Raw genomic sequence first — 6,837 nt, 5'->3', positions numbered from 1 at the left:
GCATTCGTAGCATCGTCACTAAGCCATTTTTTGAAGGCGGTGTGTTGCTTAGCTGAAGAGACGATAAGAGAGAGAAATCAAGAAACATCTGACACAGATAGGCACAATAATGCATGCTTAGCTTTTCAGTGCACAGGTTGAGTTCGCTAGACCTAGCTTGTGCACAGATTACAAGTTAGCGCAAAATGCAACTGTATGCCGTCCGACAAAACTATTGTGTAAATCTGCCCCAATATAACTTGAAATAGATTTTGAGGAAAGTTCTTACACCCGGCCGCGGCGGTTGAATTTCGATGGAGGCGAAATTCTAGAGGCCCGCGTGCTGTGCGATGTCAGTGCACGTTGAAGAACCCCAGGTGGTCAAAATTTTCCGAGCCCTTCACTACGGCGTCTCTCATAGCCTGAGTCGCTTTGGGACGTTCAACCCCCATAAACCAAACTAAACCAAAGTTCTTACGCGTAGGACAGCATTGTATTGGCTTGCCGAGCTGAGCAAACTATACATACATACATACATACATACATACATACATACATACATACATACATACATACATACATACATACATACATACATACATACATACATACATACATACATACATACATACATACATACATACATACATACATACATACATACATACATACATACATACATACATACATACATACATACATACATATTTATTTGTCACAATTACAAGTAGAAATAAGTGTGCCCGCGGAAGCGCAAGTGCGCTTGTGGTTGGGTCACGGCAATCAAACGAAGTACAGGCTCAGTATTGACGAAAAAACATAGTTTCCTGTATGTAGAAACAAAACAAATACTACACAACAAAGCTTATTGCAATAAGACACATAATATTTCTAAATACAAAAAAAGAACAATATCACTAATGCACACTGCCAAATTAAGACACTTATTTACACAGGTTCAAAAACAACTTAAACAACCTAGATTCACATGGGATGGCAAACTCAGAGTATTTAGAGCATTCTTTTAAAGCAAGCTTACAGGGCTTTTGACATATTAAGCCAGGACTTTATTCTAAATTTTACCTCTTTAAGGGATTGTAATGATAGCATTTCAGTTGGAAGCTGGTTAAAATGAAATGGGATGTAGAATATTCGGCACCTTTTCCCGTAATTAGTATATACCTTGGAAAGTTTGAACCGATTTATTTTTCTTAATACCTTGAGCTTGTTTTCAGGGTGTTTAAATTTATTTGAGAAATAGTTTCTGGTAATTACTACATGCGTGAATAGATCATCAATGCAGAACATATCAGCAACGAGCATCCGTTTGGTACTTTCAAGGGTCTCCATTGACGTGCCATACAAAACGTTAGCGGAAATTCTGCTCAGTATTCTATCGATTTGACTGATTCTTGACGATGCACACGAACCATAAATAGTGACGCCATACCTTAAAACGGACTCGCCTAGGGCTTTAAACACCAGTTGACGCAGCCTGACAGCAGTATTGAATTTTATCCTGTACAGATGCACAGAAATTACACGGAGACGTTTGATGAGATGCTCAACATGGGCTGTCCAGGTCATGGTGGCGTTAAAATGAATGCCCAGATATTTGACTGTTTCAGAGAAGGGTAAAGGAACACACTGGCAACTAAAGCAAACATTACGATGGAAAATAACAGATTCATTTAATATAACTTTTTTATGTGGATTTCTGAAACAAACCAAAGTTGTTTTTTTTCTTATTTATGTAAATCTGATTACCTGAAAACCAGTCGCACACTTGTTTAACATCCGACTGTAGCAGCTCTGCAGCCCTATTGTATGACTCGTGCGAAACAAGCAACGCTTTGTCATGAGTGTATTGGTAGAGTAATGAATTCAGACCTAGATGTGTTAAATCATTGACATAAATATTAAAAAGAAAAGGCCTTAAAACGGAACCTTGTGGCCCGCCGTATAGAATTGGTTTGAAATGGCTGAAGTCATCTTTGACTCTCACAACCTGAGCACGATTGGAGAGGTAGGTATTGAAAAAAAAGCTGATAAGGCCCGCGAAATCCAATTCTGTCTAGTTTCTGTAACAAAACCCCGTGGTCAACAGTGTCAAAAGCTTTGGATAAGTCTAAAAATAATCCAAGGACAACTTCGTTTCTATCTATATGCAAGTTAATGTGATTGCAGCAATCTTCAAGAAGATCTACAGTGCTCATATTACGCCTGAATCAATACTGTGTGTTATTGATTATAGAAAGTCGGTCACAGAACGACACCATATTTCGATATACAATTTTCCTCATTAAAACAGTAATACTCGGCAATATTGCGATCGGTCGGTAGTTTCTTTTATCAGATTTCTTCCCCGTTTTATAGATTGGTCGTATAACCGATATATTTATTCGTTGCGGTATATCTCCTGTTGAAAAGCAACCATTGAGAATATGCAAAAGCACGCTTTTTAGCTTGTTATAATTATTCTTTAGATCACGTAATCTGATCTTATCATATCCTGGAGGTTTGTTCAATGGGAGGACCTTAATGGTATCCCATAACTCAGTGTCACCCAGTGTCGGTAAGGATGCAGAGTTTGGAATGCTTGGACCTATATACGGTGTAAACGGAGCCGGGGCTGCGATTTTAATTCCTTCACGGATGTAGCGAACTGCTCACTGAACGAGTTCGCTGTTGATCGACTGTTTTCGCTACCAAAGATACGAGTTAGTTCATCATCTAGATTTCTGCTCTTTGTTTTCCCCATAATGTCATGAAGAAGTGCCCACGTCTTTTTCCTATTACCGCGATAATTTACAAATTCAGCCGAGAAAAACCGCCGCTTCTCTAATCTCAACTTTGATGTAAGTTTATTCCTAAGTGCACGATACTGCTTTCGTAACTCAACGTCAGAGGGATTAGACTTACACAGTTGCCATAGCTTACTTTTTCAAACGATAATGCTATGACATCATTTGTTATCCATTTCTTTTCAGGGTTGCTAATTTTTTGTTTCACTCGTCGCATGGAACGAGAGTAAATCTCATTGAAGTTTTTAACAAGTAAGTCCTATGCTTCTGTGTGATCACGCATTGTTAGGCTTTGCCAGTCAAAGATCTGGATCAAGTCATCTACGTGTCGGTCGTCAAGAATGATTATTGTACGCAGAGGTGGCTTCGGCGTTTCATATTCATTACTAGTCATACAAAGAGCCTGGAAATAATTATCAGCTACGTTTTCTCGTACCACTGCAGCCATTGCATCTAATGTTGGACATCTTGTAGCAATGTGATCAATACAAGACTGTGTAAGCAAGGCACTAGCAAATTCCTCCCGAGTATAACTACGAATAACATTATCAATGCCATACCGTGATAGTAAATCAAGATAATCCTCCACACCACTTTTCTTTGGTTGCAGGATATTAATGTTAAGATCCCCCGCTAGTATAATATTACAATGAGAATGTTTGCTTAGGAAACAGGAAAGCTCAGTAAAAAATCGTTGCAGGTCAGAACTAGGTGGACGATAAACTGCGATAAGCAAAAATGTCTCAGCGTGGTTACTAACAGAAAGTGCAACAACCTCTGCAGCCGTGAATGTACAAGTCAATTTCTCGACAAACCACGAATTTCTAACAAACACTAAGACCTCGCCACCTCTGCCAAAGGACCGAGAGAGCGAGAAAGACCGAAATCCCTGCAATACAAACCCATGAGACTCGAGCTCATTTACATTTATTTCAGTTAACATTACGGCGTCTCGATTTTTTAATGACTTGAATAAGTGGACGTTTAGAGAATCCCAATGCCTTCTAATGCTTCTAATATTTACATGTACGAGGTCTAGAATAGGTTTTGAGCGTGATGTCGTGAGGAAGCCATCTCTGTGTCCATTCCATTCAGCAAACGAGTCAAACTGATCATTCATTGTTATGGGAGTTTGCTAATATCATGCTCATTTTGAATCTTAAAAACAGCAGAGCCCTCCATTTTCCTCACGAAAACATGTCCATTTTTTGCCCAAGCATATTTGTACGACTTTGCCTTTGCAGCATTTTTAGCGAGCCACAGTAGTTTCTTTGTGTAGGATGTTAAGTTCTCATTTATGTAAATGTTGTCATCGCTCAGTGCTTAGCGCTTCCGGAGCCAGTGCTCACGGTAGCTCAACGACTTGAATTTTACAAGAATTACTGACACTTTGCCAACTCTGGCCGGCAGTCTATGCACAGCATCTATACATTCATCTATTTTTTCTGGGATTTCCAACTCACTCGCAAGCGACTTCAATTGAGCTACAAGGTCCTCGGTGTCAGTCTTCTCAATTCCATGCACCTCAATATTCTGTCGGCGAGAGTAGGCTTCCAGATTGTTCACTGTGGCTCTTAGTTCATTTATTACAATGGATTTCTCCGCCAGACTCTCAGCTTGTTCAATACAGTGCTTTTTTAATTCTGCAACTTGAGTGTTCTGGGTGACCAGCGATCTCTTAATTCCTTCGTAGTTTGACGAAAGAAGGTCAATTGACGCTTCAACGCCCTCAATGATTTTCCCTTGTTTGTCAATCTTCTCTAGTACAGAATCATTCTTTGCAGATTGATAGTGAATACTTTTGTCAATTTTGTCCACACGCAAACTTATTTCGGACAGTTTACTATTGAGCACACGGATAGCGCGCAGCAGCTGGCTCCTGGTCGGTTCATCCTTTATTCCGCCATTATCTGAATCAGACTCCTGTGAATCCTGTGACTTCAGTGTTAAGCAAGCTGAGCACACCGACTTCGATGTATCAAGTGTCTTCAAAACTTTCTTTTTCACACCTGAGCATTTGCCGGCGTGAAGCCAGCAGCTACATTCACTGCAACTTATACTATTGTCAGGCTGCACAGGTTTCGAGCACACAAAGCACTGAGCATCTGGCGAAGCCATTGAAGCACAAAGCAAGGAGACAATCAGCAAACTGCAGTCCGACGAAGTGGTAAAAAGTACTGTCTATCGAGCAAGAAGAAAAGCTCTTACCTAGAACGATAAAGCGTGCGTCAGTAATCGAGCCCACACTCTGTCGGACTGCAATCCGCCTATCGTCGGTAGCAGCTTAAATAGCGTTGCTCCTGACGCCGCCCATGTCGCCGTCCCACGTGGCTTGCCGTCGGTTCCTCGGAAGCGCCACAGTGCAACTGTCGAACGCAGCTGAGGCCAGGCAATCTTCATGTATCTGTCAGCAGGCAGCCAAGGCTTTCATATTCTTGTTCTTGATAATCTAGAACGATAAAGCGTGCGTCAGTAATCGAGCCCACACTCCGTCGGACTGCGACTAAGCACATCATTAGAGCAATTTACGTTAACATTTATTATACCTAAACAGTACTAAATGACAATACTTGAGTGGTCAGCTTTGTGTAGATGTAATCAACGATTGGCATCCAAGCACAGCCATATGGCTACAAAAGAAAGATTTGCAGCTCTTCTTTGTGGCTTATGGCTGCACTTGGGTGGAGGTTAATGAGTATTTACTCACTTATTACAAATATTCTCTGCCTTGGGGGAATCACTTTATTCAGTGGATGAACATCATCATTTACTGGGTGGATTGCTGCAGTGACCAGCTGAAAGGACAAGAGGTTAGTAATCCTCGTGAGGTTGAAGGCCATTCTAGAATGCCTTTAGTGGCAAAAACAAAAATCAATCTTGAAATCATGAATTAAAAGACTAGCGCATATAGCAAAGACACAGACATAGAAGTAGACAGGACGAGCGCTAAACATCAACTGAGTTGTTTACTGAACATAAAGGAACATATAAGCAATTCGGTGGTGCATGCGCACACTGGGTTAACAATACATAGACAATCTAATCAAGGTGTGGCAAACTGTTCTTTAGGTACATTTTTTCTTTTTTGGTCAAGGTAAGTGAACTAGTGCTTACACAGTTATCACCTTCTCTGTCAATGTGATAGGCCTCACAAATCTCACGACCTAACTTTGTGCCTCCCCTACCAAGCACACACGTGGCACCAAACGCCGGCACGCACCCGCACCGCTTACAATGCTTGGCCAAATGACCGCCCCCCGCAAATGAATCTACCAGCGTGCTGTGCTCTCGTAGCCGCTCGTTCAGGCACCGTCCAGACTGCCCCACGTAGCATCTACCGCAGGAGAGGGGTATGCGGTATACGATGCCAGCAGTGCAAGGCACAAACTTGCATACGTGTTTTGTGGTGCAGACCGGTTTCCTTTCTTCGTTGACCGCTTTGCACATGCGCACCAGCTTTTCGGGGGCAGTGAACATCACGTCCACACCGCACCTCTCTCCAACTTTCTTCAGCCGGTGCGATAACTGGTGCACGTACGGTATAGCGGTACGCCTCAGCCTCCTGCAGCTAGTTTCCGCTGCCACGCCAGGGCGGCCACCTGCCCTGATTTCTTTCAGGAGGCACTGCGCTACAGCCGTCACGGTATCCATAGGAAAACCGGCGTTCTGCAACCGGTGCACTTGCGTCTGCAAACTGATCTCAATTTTATGCTGGCAAGACTTCTCGAGAGCACCACGCAGGCAATTTTTTGCAATGCCCCGTTTTACCAATTTCGAATGAGCCGAATTGTACGCTAAAATTTCCTTTTTTGTGCGTGGCTGGTACGACCAGCAGATGTGCCCCGTGCCAAAGAACAAACAAATCTCGAGGAATTGGAGACACCCGTTGATCGGAACTTTTTGCGTGAATCTCAGCTTGACAGAACATTCACCGAAAATATCTAAAACACTTTTTACAACCTGTGGTTTGTCACTCTCGTTCTCAACGTTCACAAACACAATAAAATCATCCACATATCTAAAACACCTCACTACACCTTTTTCCTTTTTCATG

This window comes from Amblyomma americanum, chromosome 8 (assembly GCF_052857255.1).
Source record: "Amblyomma americanum isolate KBUSLIRL-KWMA chromosome 8, ASM5285725v1, whole genome shotgun sequence".
Classification (NCBI taxonomy): domain Eukaryota; kingdom Metazoa; phylum Arthropoda; class Arachnida; order Ixodida; family Ixodidae; genus Amblyomma; species Amblyomma americanum.
Note: the sequence above shows the minus strand (reverse complement) of the source record.